Source organism: Delphinapterus leucas, chromosome 13 (genome assembly GCF_059928025.1).
Source record: "Delphinapterus leucas isolate spDelLeu-1000000601 "Yukka" chromosome 13, BTC_Dleu_Yukka2, whole genome shotgun sequence".
Taxonomy (NCBI): Eukaryota; Metazoa; Chordata; class Mammalia; order Artiodactyla; family Monodontidae; genus Delphinapterus; species Delphinapterus leucas.
The window spans coordinates 4,496,101-4,521,286 of record NC_143141.1 but is presented as its reverse complement, the minus strand read 5'-3'; positions in this window follow the sequence as shown (position 1 = coordinate 4,521,286).

Sequence of the window (25,186 nt, the reverse complement as noted above, 5' to 3'; positions counted from 1 at the left end):
CAGTTTCTAAAGAATTTTCTCAATTTTTGTAGAATTGTTTGTGATTTGCCTTCTGAATTTCAGTTCTTAAAATAGAGATTAAGATAAATAATTTAATTGCAACAATAACAAAGGTGAGGTTTATGACAGAATTAATATAGTACAATATGATAGTACAATACTAAAGCTGCTGGATCAATCAGAAGTTGTGGACTTGAGTTTTGAATCTACCATCTCCTACCTATATAATTAGTGCTGATTACCTAATATTTGAGCAGGTCTGACAATCACTTGCCTTTTAAAGGATTTAGATCTTTTTTTTTTAATCAATATACCTTATAATTTATCTCTCACAAACAGCTCCTATAAGTTTCCAAAAATAGTATTGGATCACTTCATATTTACTACTTTATTCATAAACACATAGAAACACATGATCGTGTAGTCTCAGGTTATGGGCTCAATATCAGATAACTCTTATAATATTGAAAACAGTTTGCCTTATTAAGGAAAAGATCTTTATATATGACATCATTTGCAAAGGTTATAAATGGCCACTGTCTGTTAATAGTCTGTTTTTATTTTTTTAATTAATTTTTATTGGAGTATAGTTGCTTTACAATATGACAACTAGTAGTGATTAATGGAATTAGAGATACTTGATAGGAAAAGAAAATAAACTTGCAGGATACTAAAAAGGATGAAAATATATATGCCACACAAATTTTTACCAACAGAAAACTGGCATAATAATACTTTTATCACAAAAATAAAATTTAAAGCTAAACAAATTAAGCTCTTAAAATAGAAAGCAAATAACATTAAAAAATAAACTGACAAATTCACAATCAACATGGGAGTTTTTAACACAGCTCTTTCAGTAACTTGTAGATCAAGCAAATAACATGATAGGATAAAAGGCTTGGAAAGCAAAACTAAAAAGTGTGATCTAATAGATAATTTGTATAGCAGGAAACCTGGAATTAACAGAGACTATGTATTTCATATCAGTCACATGGAATACTTAGAGAAGCTGTACAAAATGTTTTAAAAATGTTGGAAGACTAGGTCACAAAGAGAGTCTAAAAAGTTTCAGAGAATTGATGCAATGCAAACTAAATTTTCTGATTAAATTCAATTAAACTGGCATTAAGAAGAACAATAATAATAATCATACAGATAAACCCATTATGGCAGCCAGCTTATATGATTGTCCCAACGATTCTTGACTTCTGGGGTTTGACTTTTGAGTATTACTCTTCCATGTGTGTCACAGCTGGTCTGTGTCTCTGATAGATTAGAAGTTATTGTACATCCCGTCTGAGACTAGGTGATAAAGGGCATTCAGCTTCCTTTTTTGCTGTCACTTGGATTACTTGCTCTGGAGGACCAGCTCTATGGGGAGATCCACAGAGGGAGGGAATCTGGCCTCTGCCAAAAGCCAAATGAATAATGGGGGGGGCGCAGTCTTCAGACAGCAGCTTGGGAGTGAAGTGTCTCGGGGGTGGATTCCCCAACTTCGGACAGCCTTTGGAGGACTGAAGCCCTGGCCGACGTTTTCACTGACACTTCATGAACGCTGAGCCACTTCCAAATTCCCGACATCAGAAACAGCGGAGGATAATAAATATTTGTTGTTTTAAGCCACTAAGTTTTAGAGTGATTTGTTAGACAGCCATAGATAATTAATACATTCATATACTTGAAAAATTAACATTTGATTCCTAAATAATTCCTGGGTTTGATTCTTCTTCGCTTATTTTGAGGATATTTTTGAAATCACAGCAAAGTAATGAGAAGAATATAATGAGTCTCCATGCACCCATTAGCCATATTTTTTTTTAAATTGAGGGTTCATCTTTCTTGCCTCAATATTTAAAAAAAAATTATCTCTCAATAATTAAAAAATACTTTATAAGGCAAAACTTTATTAGAAGACAATACTTTATAATGCAGAACACAAAAGAGCATATTATTTAACTACAAACATTTATGTATTTATCTTTAAGAGGTAAGGAACTAAAGAAACTAAGACCACAAAACAATTGGACATTCAACTTTCTTGGATTAGCTACCAAAAAATTATCTAAGGTACGTTAGTGTGAATCGAGGTTAAAACAAGGTCTATACACTACATTTTGCTAATATGTCTCTTATCTGTCCTTTACATTATAATAGTTTTCCTTCTCAGCACTTTTTTTACTTATTGAAGAAACTGAAATCTTTATCAACCAGAAGGTCGAATATCTCTGTTTGGCTGATGGCACTATTGTGATGTCATTTCCCTTATTTCTATGTCCCTTCTCTTTCCTGTCAGCTAGTACTTTTATGAAACCACTTTTTAAATATTGAAGTATAACTAATTTACAATGTTGTGTTAGTTTCAGGTGTACAACAAAGTGATTCAGTTATATATATATAAAGAATATACATATATTCTTTTCCAGATTCTTTTCCATCATAGGTTATTAGAAGATATTTACTATACAGTAGGTCCTTTTCATTTATGTATTTTATATGTAGTAGTGTGTATACATTAATCTCAAACTCCTAATTTATCTACCCCCCTTTCCCCTTTCATAATCATATGTTTGTTTTCTATGACAAGTGAGTTTATTTCCGTTTTGTAAATAAGTTCCTTTGTATCATTTTTTTTTAGATTGCACATATAAGCGATATTATATATTTGTATTTCTCTGTCTGACTTACTTCACTTAGTATGATAATCTCTAGGTCCATCCATGTTGTCAGCTAGTACTTTTTGTATCTTGAGACACAGTTAGGGTCCACTTCACTGTATGTGTGTGTGTGTGTGTGTGAGAGAGAGAGAGAGAGAGAGAGAGAGAGAGAGAGACAGACAGACAGACAATTGGAGGTGCTGTATAGTTTCCATGGCATTATGTCAGAGGCGATAAGGGAACTTGTGGCCCACATTTAGTGATGCTAAGATTGGTCCATGGATTCAGGTGTCCATTTAGGTGGTGCATCCCTTACCAAGTTTCCAAGCAAATATTCATCAAATGGTTTTGGCATCTGTGGATAATAACTGCTTAGATTTGTTATGTATTAGGATTAGCAAAATGGTGAGTTTCTATCATTCATTTTGCACGTATTAGCGAGAATTTAATTCAAAAGCTTTTCTTTACCTACTATTTGTTTACCCTGCAATGTTTTCTTCAGAAAAAGCAAGATAAATACTTAATCAAGCGTTTCAGTTATTTAACATTTTTAAAATAATGATAAGTGACCAATGAGTGTCTTTTTCCTTTTGGATATCATTTTGAACTCATGAATATTTTTGTATGTTTTTAATTCATTGCAGTTATTATTCCTTTTGATATTTAAATTGCTCCACCTTTGGCTAGTAGAGCCCTTTCAAATAGGCTAATATATTTCTTGTTTGCACGATACAATATGCATTACTTTCCATGTTTTGGGACACAACTAGATTTTCTCAGCTTATTTATATGTGACCTGCCCAGGCCTGGAATCATCGTTTCTCCAAGAAGCATGGGATACTAAAGATTTTTAGTATTTTTACTTCTCTTTGCTAGGAGGTATGTATGTAAGCCCAATTTTTAATTTACAAATAATAAAAATAGCTTTATTAATAAAATCAGTCAAAAGAGAGAACTAATTCACACATGCAAATACAGAAAAAAAACCTCTCTCTTACTTGTTTCCCTACCTAAGAACTACCTGGCAGTTGAACCACAGGGTTCTCCAGGTAACCATTACAGATACATCACATGGCCATAATGGTCCATCTGTATGTAAATATCACCTGCACGTCCATAATCTTCTTGATAAGGAGGTCTGTACAATACTTAAAAATGTTTAATTATCTTGGTGTCATTTTTTAATCTTTCACTTAGAAAACTGCATTTTATCATTTCCCATGCATACAGAAATCTTCCTTATAGTTTGAAGACCAGCTTTTCCTAGAGATTTAAAAAGAAGTGAATACATATTCTATATAACTTATTAAAAAGCTGACTCCCTCCACATTCTTTGGGTAGTTCTTCCTTCCACTAAAATAAAAACTTAGTCAATGACAATTCACATGCATGTTATCTTACTTTGTTCATAGGACCTTAAACAACTGATTGGCTATTTTCCTTTCAAAATTAAGGATTATTGAAGCTTGTGTAACAAAGACTTTGTTCTTTGTAATTCATTTCCTGTACTTGCTTATGCAATGAAGCATTATAATTTGCAGTCTATTACTTCACAGGACTTATAACTTCATTTCTTGCACAAAGAAAAGAACAAAGATGAGTCAGGAGAATGAAAAACATTTCCTAGGTAATGAGAAAGTAAATCAACTTATATTTCTTGCAAATTGATAAGTAGGAAGTTTTTACTAACGAGTCCTATAATTCTGACAATGTAATGTTTATTTGCAGAGCTCCCTCCCAGGAAATATGATTATATAAGGTAATCATTATACTCTGAGATTACGGATGAAGCAAATGCAATCTATACTCAGTTACTTCCACAAGAATTAATACAAAATATCTAGATTTGCTTTCAAATTGTCACATCTCAGTAATTTTAAATCCACTAATGCTTTTGATGAACCCATTAAACAGTATTTGAAATGCACCATGTAGATTCATTTAAAAATTAATAACTCATCTTACCTTAAAAATATTCACACTGCCTTTGATTAAAGAATGACTGAGACAAGAGAAGTTGTTGAACAAAGCTGCACACATTTAAGAGCGCCCCCAAACAAAGTGAGTTAGTTGGTGAAGGTGAAGATAATCTACATTAACCTTGAGGGTCAAGAAGCTGCAGGATGTTGAAGGTCTGACTGTCAATTTTTCCCTTTAATCCTTACTTGAGTCACTAATGGTAGTGCTAGAACAACAACTACTTCATATATTACTACAAACATCTAGAAAATCACAAAACTGAAAATTGTGCATGGACTCCCAAAGGGGTTTCTTTGAAATACAGAAAATCCCCTCTATATGCATGGGACATAAGTGGCAACCATTATAGAATCAATATAAGGAGGAGTAAGAAAGGAGATACACTGGAAATTTGGCAGAGATTAAATAACTAATTACTATCAATAACTTTATGCCAGTGAATTTGAAAACTTAGATAAAATGGAAATGCTCCTAGCAAAATATACATGTGAATGTAAAGTTAAAAAAAGAAATGGAAAACACTCATAGTCCTACAATCATTAACACACTTGCATCAGTAGACAAGTATTTTCCCACAAAAAAAGCCCAGGCATAGATGAGTTTACAGGCAAATTGTACCAATCTTTCAAAGAGGAGATTGTTTCTATCTCTTTGATGCTAAAAGAGAAGTCACACACCAACTCATTTTATAAGTCAAGTATAATCCTGATATCAAAACCAGGTAAAACAGGTAAAGAGAATTAAAGCAATATTACTCATGAACTTAGAAATGATCTAACCAAATGTGCCAAGTATTAATTAGGATTATTAGAAATCTATAAAATGAATTATATTCATAGATAAAAGTAGAAAAAAAGATACTAAAAAATAATTCAGTGTAATCTGAAAACATGATACAAACCCTCAGCAAACTAAAGATAGAAGGAAGCTTCCTTAATCTAATAAAAGGACTCTTTCAAAAAAAAATTGTAGTTAACATTATACTCAATTGAGAAATATTTAAAACATTCCCTTAAAAATTAATTAAAACTCTTCCCAGTCAGGGAACCAAATGACAACAACAACAAACAAAACAAAACAAAGAAAAAAAATTAGTTAAAACTCAAGGCAATCCCTTCACAAAAATAGAGCAACTTTTTAAAAAGTATAGGCAATTATTGCTCTGAACTGTGGAATAGCAGCTCATGGAGCCAAATCATAGATTCAAGAGCTGCAAGAGAATAGTCAATGTGCAAAGGAAGGAAGATGGATTTCATGAGGCCTTAAATTCTTGGGAAGACAGACTCTCCACTAAGCTCTCATCCCAAGGTATATCTCATTGGGACAGGAAGACTCGGCCAGCTGATCTGAGACCACAGTCAAAACTAGGATGGGGTTTTGCAGTTGGTGACTTTCCAGTGATGAAAAAGGACAGCATAGTCTGGATGGATGTTTGATCTCTGTTGGTCATGAAGTTGTTTTTTTAAAAAAGGAAATCATGATCAACAAGCTTTGCCACAATTTAAGAGTTTTATCAAGATATATAGAATTCTTCTACCCATCTGTTCTTAGTATATGGATGATGTTCCAAGTTTGTATCATTCCTTTGCATATAATTAAACCTGGAACAACATACACTAGATTTATATAAGAAATATCTGTTGGTTTTCCAAAGGTTGTTAACAGATGAAGTTCATGTGCAAAAAAGTTATAAATTCAAGGAAGAAAAAAATTGATAGCTAAAAGGTAGAGTGTGTCTTTGATATAATCCAATTTGTTTTATGTCAAAATGTAAGTATATATCTTCCCTAGAAATCCTCAGAATGATTTCTATAATAAAGTTAATTTTATTTTATTTTTTTTAAAAAAAAGGAGGGACCGTGGCAATACCTCAGGCAGCTAGCTGTCTAGAAACCCAGCCATTTCCAAATTCTCTATGAAAGGACAGTGTCCTGCCCTGAGGAGAAATTCATGGGAGTAGAAAATGAATTATTCAGGACAGCTACTCTAGCAGTAAAGGACAGAGAAGGCCCAAATACTTGTGGTGGAGAAAACAGAAAGTACTAGAAAGGTGGCTGCATGTAGAGGTCATATTTTTAATAATTAATCATAACAGTACAATAAGAGTGCTAGAGCCTCAGGCTAGGAAAGTGGTCCTGACCACATGTACCCCAAACTTCAAAAACCACAGGAAAACCCATTTCACTTGAACATGAGAATAAAAAAAAGGATTTAAGTTGAATCTCAATATGAATATATGATTTTTTAAAGAATAAAGACAACCTGAAAAAACATGCAGACAGAAAATGAGGATATGTCTATATATATATATATATATATATATATATGGTATATGCATGTATAATTACCACAAAGCACAATAACACTGGAATCTAGTGATACAAAAAGAGTTAGAAAAAATTTAGAAGATGGCAGAAACTATCACACACACACACAGAGTATATATCACAACAAAAATTATAAAAACAAAAGTCAATGTGTAACTTGGATTTCCTAATAATACAGTTTGAAAATGGAACTTGTTATGGTTTTCTCTTCCAAAATATTTAGTATTCCTCTCTTTGGCTTTTAACTTATAAAATAAAGACTATTTCCCCTTTCCTTTGTTTTCACTCACATCACTCCTTTTAGGTGGAAAAAAAAAGTATGTTGGAATTTGGAGGGTAGAGGTAAAAATATGTTTCCTAAAAGCCTCCTTCACACTTCAGCTTTAAAATATTTCCCTAAATTTTAGAATCTTTTTCTCCATCTCTCTCATTCTTTCTTCCTTTTGCTTTGTTCTCATCAATACTCTTTTTTTATATCCTTGAATTTCCTATAATAGCAGTAACATAATTAAGCATAACTAGGCAAATGTATATAAATGTAAAAATTGTGAAATATTTTGTTTAAAATAATAACTATGTTCATTTTCCTCCAGCTGTTGAAAATGCCTCATTTTATGAAAATGCCTGAGAACTTTCCCTTATTCCACTGGCTTCTTTTGGAATTGACTTTTGCATAACACCAAAGGTAAGCTCAGAGCAAAAATAAATGGCATATTTTATGAAATGCAGGTCAAATCTTGTACCCATATTGTTAGACAATTGTCTTTTTATTATTGATTTTTAGGGATGTCTTTTTTCTTTGAGTCTGGATATGAGCCTTTTTTCAGGTATCTTAACTGTAAATATTTTCTCCCAGTCTATGGTTTGCATTTTCAATTTCTTCATAGATGTTTTTTGATGAGCACAAAGTTTTACTTTTGCTTAAATTTCATTTATAATTTTTTTATGATTGGTGTGTTTGTGTCCTGTCTAAGAAATCTTTGCCTATTCCAATATCATGAATATATATTCCTATTTTTCTTTTAGAGCTGGAGATATCAAATATTTTCTATAAAGGGCTAGATAGTATGTTTTAGGCTTTGTGGGCCTTATGATCTTTTTGCAATTACTCAAGGCTGTCATTATAGCATGAGTACAACTGCAGACAATCACTTATAGAATAAGTATGAGCATGGTTGTGTTCTAATAAAACTTTATAAAAACAGAGAGAACCCCTTTCTGTTCAGGGACCAGATGGCATAGATTCAATTTTCCCTGTACTTTCTCTCTAATTACAACTAGATACCCTGGAAGTCATTCAGCAGACTCTTATAAAAGAACTCTGAAAGTAGAAAGAATGTGGCCTGCACACAGAGCTCAGAATCTGAAGGATGACACCACCTTGGGTTCTGTGGGTTTTCTTTTTAATCTTTCATATGTCCCTGATTGAAAACCAGAGAGGGCTGCAACCCAGAGTTCCAGTAGGAATAGGAAAACCCATGAACACACACACACATGCACAGGAAAAGCCTGTTCTCTTTGGTCAAAGAGGAGGTAGGGGTAAGCCCAATGGCAGTGGCAGGAAGATACCAGTAGAGGTAGAAGAATGGGGCAACTCATTCCCTTCATGCCTCCTGACAGTAGCAATGGCAGCCAGAGACCCTGGCACGCTGACCCATCCCCACCCCACTCCAGGTAGCAGCATCATTAGGCCCTGTGATTCAGTGTTCTTCACCCAGTGGAAGAAGATATCTTCCGTTTCTCAGCTACTCAGGCCCAGCAGATGGGAAGGTGATGGGTGTGGCTGTGAAAGGATAAAGTGAGGAATCCTTGTGGTGATGGAACTATTTTGCAACTTGACTGTGTTGGCAGATACACAAACCTTAATACACCCCACACAGGCATACATACAGACACACACAAATGAGTACAAGCAAAACTGGAAGAATCTAGCCAGGGTTGGTAGAACATCATATCTTGTTAGTGTCAAGATCCTGGTTGTGATAGCTCTTGTGGATTATGGTGCAATGATGAATATCTGAGTACAAATTTTTGTATGAACATGTTTTCAATTCTCTAGGATGTTTACCCAAGTGGAGTTACTGGGTGATAAAATAACTCGAAATTTTTGTGCAACTATCAAACTGTTTTCCAAAGTGAATGCACCATTTTACATGTCCATCAACAATGTATGAGGAGTCCAATGGCTCCATGCCCTTGCTTGCTCTTATCCTTTTTTTAAAATTATAACCATCCATGTGAGTATTTCATTGTGATTTATTTTAGATTTACATTTTCCTAATGTATACTGATATTTAGCATACATATTTTCAAGTGGTTATTAGACACCTGTATATCTTATTTGGAGAAGTGTATATACAAACACTTCGTCCATTTTTTACTTTGATCATTTTTTCATTTTTGAGCTTTAAGTTTTGAATGCTATTGTCATATGACATATATGCTTTGCAAGTATTTTCGCCCATTCTGTGGGGCATCTTATTTATGTTATTGGTAGTGTACTTTGAAGTAAACAAATTTTCATTTGATTCAGTCCAAATTATCTGCTTTTTAAAATTTTGTTGCTTGTGATTTAGTATCATGTCTAAGAAATCATTGCCTAATCTAAGGTCTCAAAGATTCAGGCCTATGTTTTCTTCTAAGAATTTATAATTTTAGCTGTTACATTTAGATATTTGAATCATTTTAACTTAATTCTATTTTTAATTTTAGACAAATATGGTCTGAGGCAGGAGTCTAACTTCATTTTCTGCAAGTGTATATTCTATTGTCCCAGCGTCAACTTTTGAAAAGACTATTCTTTCTCCCATTGAGTTGTGTTGAGCCTTATTGAAAATCATTGGCTGTAAATTTAAGAGCATTTTTTGGACTCTTCAATTCTATTCCATTGATTTATACATCTTTTTATGCGAGTACCATACAATCTTGTAGCTTCACTGCAAATTTTGAAATCAGGAATTGTAAGATCTCCAGAACTGATCTTCTCTTTCAAGATTCTTTCGCTATTCTGGATCTCTTGAATTACCATATGAACTTTAGAATCAGATTGTGAATTTCAACATAAAAAGTAGCTGATATTTTGTAGGAATTGTATTGAATCTGCAAACCAATTTGGGCAGTATTGCCATCTTAGTCATGTCAAGTCTTTCAAGTTATGAAAAAGATATGGTTTTCCATTTATTTAGGTCTTCTTTAATTTCTTTCAGCTGTGTTTTGTAGTTTTCTGTATACAAATCTTTTGCATTTTTTGTTAAATTCATTCCTAGGTATTTTATGCTTTTGATGCAATTGTAAATAAAATTATTTTCTTAATTTCATTTTCAGATTTTAAATTTTTATGTCTGTGTTGCTCTTAACTCATTCATTAGTTCTAATAGTTTTTTATGAATTCCTTAGGATATTTTATAGGCAAAATCATGCCATCTGCAAATAGAGGGTTTAATCCTTCCTTTCCAGTCTGGATAATTTCTATTTCTTTTTCTTGCCTAGTTGCTTGATTAGAATCTCCAGTAAAATGTTAAATAAACATGATGAGACATTGTTTGGTTCCTGATCTTGGGGGAAAGTTTTCAGCTTTTCACTTTTAAGTATGATATTAAGTGCAGGTTTTAAATAGATGTCCTTTATCAAGTTAAGGAAGTTCCCTCTATTCTTAAATTGTTGAGGGATATTTCCCAGAGTAGATAAAATTTAAAATGTTATTATGGGTATAAGGTGAGTGCTTGCTTTGTATGAATGTAAAATGTTACAATAACATTGAAAAAAAGTTTCAAATATTAAACACATTAAACACATCTTACTATACCTCCTAACAGTTCCACTCCTGGATACACCCTCAAGAGAAATGTGTAGCTGTGTCCACAGAAAGACTTGCACGAGAATGTCCATAATAACCAGACCTGGACACAACCTAAATGCCCTTCAACAGGAGAATGGATAAGCAAATTTTAATGTGTTCGTACAATGGAATACTGTGCAGCAATAAAAAAGAACAACTTCTTGTATGTCTATGACATAGACACACTGTTTGTGTAACAAACATTTTATGTACAGTTGACCCTTGAACAACATAGATGGCTCACACCTTCCACACAGTTGAAAATTTGAGTATAACTTTATAATTGGCCCTCTGTATCCATGGTTCTGCACCTGCAGATTCAACCAACCACAGATCGTGTGGTATTGTAGTATTTACTTACTGAAAAAAATCTGTGTATAAGTGGACCCGCACAGTTCAAACCCATGTTGTTCAAGGATCAACAGTATATATGTGACAACATACACATATATATGTATAACATATATAAAAACATGGGTGAATCTTAAAAGCATTGTGTTCACTGCAATAAGGCAGACATGAAAAGCACACAGTGTATGTCTTTACTTACAAGATATTAAAAAAAAAGTACTGTAGAACTACAGTTGTTATCTTTGAAGGGATTAATATTGACTGAAAAAGGGTAGAAGAGAAACTTGTGTTATAAAGTGTGCTCTATGCTTCTCTGGGTGATGCATGGATATGTACTTATGCACAATATTATCCACCTTTATATTAATTTGTTTTGTGCACTTCACTGAATGTAAATTCTACCTCAACAAAAGATGCCACAAATGGAGCAGGAACAGTGGTAACATAACTGAAAGGCTGTCATTCTGACAAAATAACAAATGGAAAATATTTGGGACTTTGTTTACTTTCTAGAAAAGCTAGTGGTCTTTTATTGAAATTTGCATAATTAGTTCACTCATTCCTTAATTCATTTAACAGATACTTACTTTGTGCCTGCCAGATGCCAGGTAGGTTTTTTACTACCAATGCAAGCATTTAAAACAAATCATCCTTTTGAAAAATTCCCAATATTTAAGGACTTTCTGTATTAACTCATTCTAAAATCATTGTTCTACAATCATTTGTCATATTTCTTAATACCTAAGTAAATGCTTTCATTAAATTTTCTTGACACATACTCCAGATTTAAGGAATATAGCACCCTGGAGATTTCTCATTCCAACCCGTTATTATGTGGTTTCATTAATAACTTCAAACACTGTGCCATTTCTCCTCATTTATTTTTATTCCAATTGCTTCATTTCCTCACTTGTAGCTTTTAGTCCATATTCCTCTCTCTTTCTGGTCCAGTGTCATTTATTTTTCCATTTCTGTCTCACCATCTTCATGACTTTGTGTAGTCTTGGACCTCTCTTCTTTGCTATTTTATAGGACCTAGATACACACACACACACACACACACATGCACACACACACATAAATATAAATTACAATAGGCATAGAAAAATGTAGGCTCACGAGCTAAGCCATTTTTTCTCAATCTTTTACATTGTCAGTAAAATTTTAAAAATAATCCTGTTTAAAAATATGGGATCTATTTAACATAAATGACAGATGGAACCATCTTTTTCTTCTGGTCTTAAGTACTTTTCTCTTGGTTGTTTTATTTGATTGCTCTGTGCATAGTTCGGGCCAGAAGACAAAATATATGATTCATCTCCAGTCTGAAGCCCCATTTGAATGGCACTTTATTTACATTAGCATTCCTAATTACTTAATGACCAATCAGATATGGTTCATTGGTAGTAAGTGTAGAAACATGTTGTCTGAAGGATGTAGTTCAATTAGTATACTCCTAAAAACATGTCCCTCATGACCATTGGATGTAATCATTATTTTATGTATTTAACTGTGAAATTCATATTTACTCAGCAGGCTAGAGAACAGCTTTTTAGTTCTCAAAGCTGTTTACTAGAGCGTAGTTAGAGTTTTAAAGGAGCAGCAAAATCTTAACAAAAGCTGATTATTTTTAAAAGATAGCCATCATTCTAATAAAATAATTATTATACCTAAATACTAATATCATATCCATAAAACAGGAAAGGAGGAAAAAGCACATGAAGAAGCTTATTTTAATTCTGCCCTTAGTAACGTAAGTATACGAGGTTTACATTCTCCTAAACCACTGAGATTATTTAAATATCTTTACTCTTGGTTAATGATTTTGAAAATGACTTTATTTCAAGCATAAATGGAGAGTTATATTTTTCCTCCTATTGTTTATTCGCTAATGGCAACCAAATTAGATAAATATTTACTTCCAAAAAATACAATATACAAAAACCTGAACTTATAGCTTTAGTGGGAGAGATCAACAGTTCTCCTTCCAAATAGTCTTTTCCTAATGGTTATATCTTCCATGGGTTGTCATTTACACTAACTTCCAAGAAGCACCTTATTTCTTTATTTTATTTTATTTATTTAATTTTTTGCGGTACGCGGGCCTCTCACTGTTGTGGCCTCTCCCATCGCGGAGCACAGGCTCCGGACGCGCAGGCTCAGCGGTCATGGCTCACGGGCCCAGCCGCTCCGCGGCATATGGGATCTTCCCGGACCGGGGCACGAACCCGCGTCCCCTGCATCAGCAGACGGACTCTCAACCACTGCGCCACCAGGGAAGCCCAAAGCACCCTATTTCTTAACATGAGAGGTGTCCATTGTTACTTTGTGTAGATAGATAGATCGATAGCTAAATATATATGTATATATATATATATATTCTATATATGTTCAATATATCTATATATAGTGAAGAAAATTAGTTTGCAAGGATTTCAAACGACAAATATATAGTCTACTGTAGATGATAACCATCGTGTAGAACTATCTAGTATGCCTCCATGAGCTCACTGATTGTCCATGGTTCTGACTAGAGTGTGAATCATATGTATGGCCCAGGACTGTTTCGTTTGCTTTATATGCAGGAATTAGTCAATATTTATTCAGTTGATCCTGGCATCCTCACTCTTTCTTTTTTCCCTCGAAGGTGTTTTCTCACTCAGTTCCTTCTCACTCACTCTTGTTTCAGGAGTACACCCGCAAGTCTTCACAGTTGTCTCACATCTAAGGTACTCAGAGCAACCACAATAATAATGGTAGATTTATATTGTCAATGTTACTGAGCAATATTATGCTACAACAAGGAATCTGAAGTTGCCTGACTCTCAGCCCAATCTTCTTTCCATTGCCGCAGATCACTGAAAATGTAGAGCGGGTCCCTACCAGGACCCACAAGAAATCCATTATCTGCATTTATATATGAACATGTATGTGAACACGTACATATACGTATCATTCAGGATTCTTGATGACATGCAAAAGAAACTGGGGCTGACTGAGACAGAATGGTAGTTTACTGGAAGTACATAGAAGAAAATACATGATATTCACCTACTAACATAATAGACAGAAGGAGCAGAAGAGGCTCAGTCAAGGTCACGGGGCAGGAGCGGCCTGCCTCAGATGCTGCTGCTGCTAACGCCTTCTTTTTCATGGCAAAATATCCAAGCCGCTAGATGCTGCAAAATAAAAGCACGCTAAGCCCGAGATTAAAAGTCCTAAGCAGGAATACATAGATACTCCAGGATGAGTCTGTCGACTGCATTTTACCTTCCAGGGTGTGGGGCGAGAATATCCCTGCCCCTGCTTCCCACTGTGGACGATGCTTTGAGTCTGGAAGGTGGTCGGATTCCTGGCAGTCAAAAGGGAATTTGTTTCCTGCAGCAATTATAATACATAAGCAAAAAAATCCAGTTAGGAATATCCAATAAGGTGCTTTCTGACAAAAACGAACACACTAAGAGAGCTGCTTCCAGATTAGCAAAAAATCTTTAAAATATTTTGAGTGAAATGCTATAAAATCCAACAGCAACATCATACTTATAAAAATTTTAAAATTGAGACAATTAAGAGTTATAACAAAGGATGACTTACATTGAAATATTGAAGTGTATAGTATTAGATGAGTTGACTTTATATTTGTGGATTTAGATTAAATGTGTAAGTAGGTCACTCTAGTTAAAGTAATACAACTTTTTTGAAGCTTTGGATGGAAGAAGAGAGATACAAAAGTATTGTGCTGAATCCAGACTATTCTGGTCTTTTTGATGCCTCACATGGGGTCTTAAGAATGAATAACCAAGATATTACAAAATATTCTGATGTTGAATTATTATTTGATTTTCTTTTGAGGGACAAAGGAACAGAGCACAGCTCTGTAGGTGAGGGCAGAGTTTTCCTTGAAGCAAATCAAATTTCCCCTGTCAGTCATTCTGGGAGGCCAAGGGGAGGAGAGCTCTTGGCTTCAGGGAGGGAAAACCTTTTATCTCTGGGGTTTGGGGTAATTGGCCCAGAAACCATTGTATGGAATCACCCATAGTTATTTTTTAACAGCTTTATTGAGGTATACTTGAGAGATAATTAATTGCACCTATTTAAAGTGTACAGTTTGATGAGTTTTGACAGAGGTATACACCCATGAAAACATCACCAGGATTAATACAACATACCCATCATCTTCACAAGTTTCCTTGTGACATTTGTACTCTATCCTTGCTTACTCCCCATCTTTCACCCCTGGCCCCAGGCCACCACTGACGTGCTTCCCATCCAGTTGCATCACATTCATTGGCTTCATATGAATGGAATCGTACAAGATGTTTTCTGTTTTGTCCGGCTTCCTTCAGCTTTGAGATTCACTCATCTTCTTGGGTATCAATAAAATGTCTTTCATTCCTTTACATGGCTGAGGAGTACTCCATCTTATGGATATACCGTAATCTGTTTATCCATTTACTGGATATTTTGGTTTCCATTTTGGGCTATTACAGATAAAGCAGTTATGAACATTTGTGTACACTATTTTGTGTGGGCATAGGCTTTTACCTAGGAGTAGTGTGCCTGGCTCGTACGAAAGATTTAAGTTCACCTTTTTAGGAAAAAATCAAACTGTTTTCCAAAGCGGTTGTGTTTCACTGTTTTGAGGCTCTTTTTTAAGCTTTATTAGAGGGTACCAGAAAAGCCATTTCTCTAGGACGATTTTACCCCACTGCTGAGGCAATACCCTTCTGAGTACCCAGTGCCTTGTGTACTAGAAGGTTTATCTATTCCAGCTTATGGTGACATGAGCTATTCTGAGGCCTGTGTAATCTTCTGGGATCGTTTTACTGGCTCCATTTTTGTGTGTTTTTGCCTGTATTTAATCGTTTTCTTATACCTATCACTGACTAGTACTCAGCTGAAGGTTTGAGAGGTACTCTCTTCACTTCTCCAGTGCTCTCTGAGCAACTGTTGCTTCTCCAGTACTCTGCTCTGTGCCTTGAACTTTCCAACTACTGTACTCTCTCTCCTCTATACTCAGGGAGATGTTTAAGCATCTTTGGTTCCTCCCTTTCTTCAGTGTAGGGTGTAAACCTCACCAGTCTAAGGCAATTTTAGATTTATTTTATCATTTTCCCCTTCTTTCAGGGACCAGTGTCCTGACTTGTCTGGTGTCCAATATGTGCAAATATTGTTTCAGATAGTTTGTCCAACCTGCTCAAACAGGGAAGGTAAGGCGAGTCCCTGTTATGACATAATAGTTGGAAGGGGAAGTCCTATATGGGAATGAGCCTCCATTTCCTCTCTTTGCACAGACGTAAGGAAAGGTAGGAGGCAATTTTGTATGAGACCCCATGGAAAACCTGGGACTGGGCTCTAAATGAGTCTGTGTAGATTTATCTCCATTCTACTTTAACCTTTATGAAGAGCTTTATAAGTTGAAACCAAGGATCTACTACTCTGTTCAAAGGAGAAGGACCTTTCCACTCTTGTGTAGACTAACAAGAAGAAAGCAGTGTCCCTAATCCTGGGTCATAAGCCCTGCAGTGGTGATAATTGGGAATAAATGGCTTAGCCCAGGGGAGGAAATGAGCACAAAGATTTCTGTTTCTTTGCTTGCAGTAACATGAGTAGAGGATTGTGTCAGTGTAGTTTTCACATTTCGTAGTCCATGAGACTAAAGCAATTACTCAAGTTACCAGAAACTGGGGTGACAATTTCATAGAGAAAAAGATTGTCACACTGTCACATGAAGAGATGCATTCATACTGTCCCATTCCAGTCTTCTTAAAGAACTTTATTAAAGTTCACCAGTTGCAATGCAAAGGCAATATACATAAGAAGAAAAGGGAAGTATAAATAAACTAATGATCCTCCTGTCACCACAGGTATTTCATTACTGTGTTAAAATAGGTATTGATGAAGATATTTGATAAATATGTTTTTAATTAGAAAGGTGACCAATAGGAATATGAAATATAAGGAGAAAGAGAAAGAGGGCTTTACTACAAATGGATTTATTATTTATATTTTCTTTAAGGCATCAGTAGATATTGTCTAAAATAAAGGATGAAATAACGATAAAGTGTGCCATTAGGGATCTGAATGTAACAAGAAGAAGACATGAAATCAGAAGCCAATAGAGCCTGCATGTGAGGTTTGTGACCAGGATAGAGGTCCTAGAAGACAGTATCAAAATATTTTATTATAAGTTTACCGTGTAATTTTATTGCTTGAAAAAACTGGTGCATAAAAAACTAAATCTCAATTATCTGTAATGCTTTTTATGTAGAATATCTTTTTCCCTAATATTTGAATACAACACCCCAGCACATGTAGAGAAAACTTTTAGGAATCCACCTAAAAGTGTATTTGTATCCATAAAAGTCTCTTTGCTGAATTTCAAACAATTATAAACAAAAAATATGTAACAAGAAACTGAGAACCCCGATTCCAGTGTCAGGAGACGCTGATAGACCACAGAGGGATTTATAACCTATTCTATACATATTCTATTTCTTGGTGACCTTGAAAGCAGACAAATTCCCAGAGTCACTCTGGCATCTTGTACATATTTTAAATTCAAACCACCTGTTCAAAAGAACCAAACAATTCTATGGACAGCCAAACAATGATAGAGTACTTAAAGACAACTGATTTAGGAAAAGCAATGTTATGAAGAACAGTGTTACTGAAATAAAAAGCCACAGAGTCTGGTTTAAATTCAGGGACCAATTGGAAGTGATTCTTTACAAACAGGAAAATAATCACTTTAAAACAAAGACAGAGCAGTGTAGAGGCATAAACATCCATACTTCATGTAAATTGCAGAGTTGCTAATGAAAGACTAAGTGAGGGATATTACTAAAGTATAATGTTAAATTTTTAGGTTAGTTTTGCTTGGCATGTCCAAGTTCAGTGAAACAGTTCAGTATCATATTTTGTGGAATATTCTAGAATAGAAAATATTTATCTAGCATGAATATATTATCACAAGTTTTGAATTGCTGGTTCATATATTTCAAAAGAAACATCGTTATAAAAGTGAACCCAAATTTCAACGGATTTAGAAAATACAGTGAACAATAGAGGACATCTACATAGCATAAAAGAACAGTTTAAAAAATAAGAGAGGAAGGTAAACTTGACATCATAATAATACTTTTGCATTTACGTGGGATATTTAATCTGCAGGTATCAAACTGTTCATGTTAGGAGAGAGTGATTTGAATAATACAAAATAAACAAGGAAGAAGCTGTAGTACTGGCTGTGATCGAGGGAAAAAATGTTGGACAAACAAAATTGAAATATAATAGAAGGATAAATTTTATATTATATCATGTGTGAAAATGAAACAATATATATTGATATCAAAACTATTAGAAAAATTCGTCCAGACACCTAAGCAGGAAAAAGTAAAAAGACACAAATAAAAAAGTTAAAAAACTAAATAAAACCAATAAAATTTTGGAATGCACTCATATAATGCATAACAATTATTCTATTTATTTAAAAGATAGATAATGCACATTTTATATCTATCTATCTATCTGTCTATCTATCATCTATCTCAGAGGAAATATGGCATCTTCCTGAGATATCGATATTGCTTTTTATACTTATTGAAATATTCTATGCTAAAAATCTAGGAAGCCATGTTTATTCAGTGCAATATAAAACAATACATATCCACAACTTTCAGGTTGAAGAAGCCAAGTATCGATTGATGAGATTTTAAAACATTGTTTAGTGTATAAATTGTAATGCAGTGAATAGCTGGTGCAACAGAGAAGCACTGATGCAAAGTATAATTATCTGAGGGTTGACATAAGTTACCTGGATTTGTTTGTCTAATTTCTCTTGGTATGCTAAAAATATTTCAGAATAAAGACTATAGAGCAATGGAAATGATATTTTACAATGAAGAATAAATAAATAAAATAAACCAATATTAGAAAGACCTCCCACTCTGCGAGTTGCTTTGTGAAAAAGGTCCCTGTAAATATAATCTGATATTTCAAAAGAAATAACAGTATGAACAAAGATTACCTTGATTAAGGGCACCATGCCCAGCTTTATTTAACCCTAGGCATATTATAAAATACATGAAAAAAATGTTAGACTACTGACTCTAATTGAGCCAAAAATATCTTTTAGAGTAAATTTTGAAAATAGCTAACATAATAAAATAGGGTAATATTAATGTAGCAGTGGGAGATCACAGAATAAGATTTCATTCATTGCTATGGAGTTTTAAATGCAGAATAAAGCTTTCGGACCCCATGATTTTCAAGAATTAACTGAAAAAAAAAAAAGAATTAACTGATTCCTGAAAACAGTTCTGGTCGAGCCATAAAGAATGAGTGCCTGGAGAATATAAGAAAGGAGCAAGAGAAACCCCAGGTGAGGGAACAGTATCACAGGTGAGACATCTGAGGGAGGTGTCGGCAGCTTGCCCAATTGTCACTTAAGGCAGAGAGGGAATTTATGTATCAGAGCCATCATGAGATGTCTGGATAAGCCACATGCTTTTTATATCTGTAAAAACAACATTAGATGAGATGCGCAGACAGAAGAATAAAAACTGTTTAGTGAACTCTTATTATGAGGCAGACGTTGTGAGACACACATTACTTAATCAATTTTTTGGCAACAAGCTTAGGAGTTAGGCAGTATTATCATCTTATTACAGATAGGGAACTGTGATGTAGAGAAGGTAAACAACCTGCCTAAAGTCACAGCACTGGCATGTGTAAGAGTCCAGATCCAGCCTAGAGACAGAGTTTTTAAAGGCGGCACTGACCTTGTTACCAAACCAGGTCCGCCTGCTCACCACTTGAAAATCAATAGTTGAGAGACAAGTGTTGGTAGAAAGGAAAAACATTGCTTTTAATCAGAAAGCAGGCAATCTGGGGAGAAGGCAGACCCAGTGTCCTAGAAACATGAACTCCGAAGATTCTGTTCAGCTGTGAAAGTTTAAAGGGAAAAGGTGAAGTCATCTCAGTTAATCACTGAGATAGGGATCAGATTCCTCACCATGCCCCACTGTGTGCAGGCTTGTAGACTTCTTGTGCTCTTTCTTTAGATGTTATCGTGTTCACACAGTTTGTTCACAAGATTACGGAAGGGGAATCTAGGGAAGATATCTGATCATCTGTTAATTACTTATTCTTCATTTCTACTTCTTTGATCTACAGAAAGAACCAACAGGTTAGGCGAGGCATTGTGTGATCAAAAGATCTGATAGCTGTTCTAGGGCCAGAGATGAGCAGAGTATGCTGGTTCCTGATTTAAAAGTTAGTTACAAAAAAAAAAAAGTTAGTTACAAATGTAGCTTTGCTAAACTGACAAGAAAGAGGGTTTCCTGCTGAGAGCACTTTCTGCCAAAGAGCTGCTTACAAATCCCCCCCATCAGATATTATTCCATTTCTATGGGATTAGGGATGAAGGTCCCTCTTCTATAACCTCTTCTTGCTGAGAAAGGGCATTGAGGTCTTAGGGTGAAAAATATGGCCATGGGTTTGAAGCATCTCTTTACTAACAGTTGCAGTTGCCCACTTACATATACAAACAGAACAAGCGACAATTATTTTGATGCCCACAGAGATAGAGATTATTATGAGCAATAGTGTTAATCCCATTTTCTTAAGGCCAGTTCTTGGAATTGTGCTAGCAATAGACTCAGTATTGCTCAAGATGGAGCAGTTTGTGTCATGGCTGCAGTCTGGTCATCATGCAGTTGGCTTCTCCCTCTGGCGGCATTTATAGGATCTGTAAGACAGCTCAGGAATGTGCATCAGACACTGAGTCTGTGACTCTATTGTCCTAATCTTTAGCTACTTGAGCCTCATCTTCTGTGACTCAGGGAGGCCTGAGAGACTTCAGCTTTTCTATAAACAAGAGGCAGGGGACATGGAGGGGACTTTGTACTGCGGGGAGGAAGCACAGGGTTCTGCTTGGTTCCTACCTGACTTATTTGTATGGATGAAAAATTGTTCTATGCATCATGATGGGCAATTCCTTCTAAAGATGTTACTTTTGTTCATGTAGGTCCCTTTGCAAAGCATGTCCATTCATCTGAAGAATTCCTGTGAGTCTTTTTAAAACATGCCCAACTATTACCTCTTCTATACAATTTTTCCTGATTTGCTACAGGGTTTCTTCCTATCTTCCGTTCTTGGTATTAAATTTGCACTTTAAACATAGCACTTACCATTTTAAAATAATCTTTCCCTTTCAATCCATCCTCCCTTGCCAAACTCTGAGCTTCTAGGAGAGATGATATTTTATGCATTTTTTGCCAGACTAATTCTTAGTACAATGATGAGCAGAGAGCAAGCACCAAGTACAAGTTTTTCATTATTGAATAAATAATTATCTGGGAAACTGGTAATACACATAAATAATGTTTTGAGCCTTTTTTTCTCCTCACAATCCTTTAAAATAATGCTGGTTCTATTTGCTCTCAGAATTACCAAGTAAAGGGAATTTGTAGCACTAAAATGTAGAATTCGTGGGAATGATAGAATTGAAGCAATCTTAATGTGCTTGTGTGTGTTTCATTCTTTTTTTTCTCCTGAGAAGATGAGAGCAGGATAATTATACAAGGCTCAGTGCTAAGAATATTTAAATAGTTTAAAAGTTTTGCAGAATGGAAGATTATTAAAAAACTCTTACCACCGTCTAGTTGCATGCCTGTTTTATTCTAAGTAGCTTTCACCCTTACAGTCAAAATTATATAAAAGGGAGCTGTTGAAGATGTGCTTTAACAATTTTTGCAGTTTTTGTCCTAGCTAAACTTTTTTTCCAAAATGCTTGTACTATTGTTTCCTGTTGATTCAGCAGTAGACTGAAGTGTTTCTTTTTTCCTACCATCAACTTAAAAGTCTACTTTTTAATTGAGATTTATTTCTTGCAGAGGTTTTTTAGAGTGAAGTTCTGACTTTTGATTCATTTACTTTAAAACCTTGAGATGTCTTCCATTTACATAGCTATCTTCCTAAGTGATAAACTCTACAGATGACATTCACAAACTGTCAATTCCATTTATCTTTGTTCTGTGGTAGAACAGCTATTCTAAGGAAAGAGTAGGTACATATTACTGCTGAAGGGTTTATCAATTGAGGCTCATTGTGTACAGATGGTTAAATTGTATTAATTCTGTACCTTTGTGCAACTACTTCTGAAAATCTGCAAAGTAATTGACTTTCCAGGGATGATGTAGGGGAGGGGTTACATTTGCAAGTTTGTCCTTATAAGTTCTTTGGGATTCATCTTGAGAAATCTGATGATTTTTTCCCATTATTATTATGCTCTTCTGCTCTTTTTTCCATTTTATTGTTGTCTTTTTCTTTATTGAAGTATAGTTGGTTTACAATATTGTGTTTGTTTCAGGTGTATAGCAAAGTGATTCAGCTATATGCATATTTTTTTTCAGATGATTTTCCCTTATAGGTTATTACAAGATATTGAATATAGTTCCCTGTAAATACTTGCTGCTTATCTATTTTATGTATAGTAGTTTGTATCTGTTAATCCCATATTACTATTTTATCCCTCTCCCCCTCCCTTTCCTCTTTGTTAACCATAAGTTTGTTTTCTATGTCTGTGAGTCTGTTTCCATTTTGAATAATTAATTTATATTATTTTTTACATTCCACATATAGGTGATACAATATTTGTCTTTCTCCATCTGACTTACTTCACTTAGTATGATCATGATCACATCTAGGTCCATCCGTGTTGCTGCAAATGGCAATATTTCATTCTTTTTTATGGCTGAATAATTTCCACTGTGTGTGTATGTGTGTGTGTGTGTGGGTGTGTGTGTGTGTGTATCACGTCGCCCTAAACCAATCATCTACTGATGGGCACTTGGGTAGTTTCCATGTCTTGGCTATTGTAAATAGTACCCCTATGAACATTGGGTGCATGTATCTTTTCAAATCAGAGCCCTTCTGCTTTATGGTTTGCCTGCCTTTTTCTTTTGAAGGAAGATATAATTTAGCTTGGTACATCACTAAATAGAAGAGAGGCTGTGTTTCCTAACTTCTTTTGCAACTAGGTATGGAGAAATTTACAACTTCTACCAGAAATACTGTGAGGCAGCTACTGGGCATCCTTCTTTAAAACAGTGTCTACATAAGCCTTTTGGTTTTTTCTGGAACCCTTCTACATTGTCGCTTGGAATGTGGATGCTGTCGTCTTGGAACATGAAGCTAAGGTCAAAAAGGGTGGAACAGCAAGGTAGGATTTGGAGTCCCAGGAACTAGTTCATAACTAACCATCTCCAAGTAGTTGCCTGAGAAGACGTGAAGGGCTCTGTGGCTTTGGGGTTTCTATCTCCCACAGACAAACCCACTTGTAGCTAATACAATATCACTGTTCATCTCTTTTTTTCGGCTCTCTTTCAATAACAGATGCCGGGCTTTTCACAGCCTTAAAGGATATAAATGTGTCCATTTGTCTTTCCTACTTCGTATAGCTCCCCTTAGCATTACCCTAAAGCACCATAATTGAAGTGCCAATAATTTAAACGACAACACAACTGGTTTTATTTCTTTCGTTCTTTCTTTCATTTTCTTCTTTTTTTTCAAGACACTGAGTTTTGCTAATATTATAATTGAAGAGTTGCATTCAACTGAACTCTGTTTAATGATGATGGAAGATGGATCTGTGGGCAGGGATGAGATACATGCCTGAGATGCAAACCTGGCCAGCCCCCAGCCTGAAGCTGTGAGCACACCTTCATTCCCCTTGGCTCATGGGGTACTTTCAGGTCTTTTACCCTGCAGGAGGCTGCATTCAACATTTCTGCACGGCTTCCAGTATGTGGAGATAGTTATCTCATATTTGAGACACACTATTCTTTTACATGTACATATATACGTGTGTGTGTATGTGTGTGTGTATATATATATATATATATATATATATATATACAGAGAGAGAGAGCAGTATATATAAATATACTCTCTTTATTATATATAATTATATATTTTATATAATATGTATATATTATATATATGTAATATGGTTTTCAAACAGAACTTATAAAAATGTATATATATATATAAAGAACATATATATATAGAATATATTGTTCACATATTCTTTAATAATAAGCCAACTGTAAAGCTGTCAAATATATGGTTATGTGGAGGAGCATTTTTTGTCACACAGTTTTGCCAAAATTTCAAGCTATATGTAATAGCTGAAATGCAGTTTTTGGTCTGGTTGTTGTTACATGATTTTAATATCAGTGTTATATTAGCATCATAAAAGATATTGGATAGCTTCCTCATTCCATAAAACCATTTATATAATATGAGTATTGATGTTTTCTTAAAGGAAATCAATGATAAAAGGGTCTAGTTTTGAAGTATTTAACTTTCTTACATAGTTATTTTTCTGTATATCTTTTCTTAAAACTTCAATTGTCAGTTTTAATTATTTACATTTTGTCATTTAACTTTGCATTTCATAAAGCTACATATTCATTTCTAATAATAATTTGAATAGAATAGCACCTAGTATTGCATTATAAATTTGAAGATACTATGTTATCTTATAACTGATTAAGTATTATATATAAATACCTATATATGTTTAAAGGATATTTCTGCTTCTTTAGTCTTCATATCATTCAAACCATGGATTTATTGTCAACATTTTACCTGGTTTTCATTTTGCTAAGTTTTTAATTGTTAATGTTTAGAATTTTTACCTTATTTTTTTTTTCTCCCTTTGGGCTCTGTAAGCATGATGTTTCGTTGTTTTCTGGGTTCCATTATTTCTTTCAAGATATCAAGTATTTTTGTTGTTCTTCTTCTTCTTACGTAATATGTCTTTTTTCCTCTTACTGCTTTCAATATTTACCTTTAATATTTACCAGTTTCTTTGTATTTCTTAGAGATTCTTAACTTTTTAAAGTTGAACTCTCAATAAATTTGGAAAAATTTCACCAATATTTTTACACTTTCTTTCTGAACAACTCTTATTTCTCTTTTTGGGGGACTTCAGTTCCACTTTGGGTAAGTAAGAGTCTCTGCAA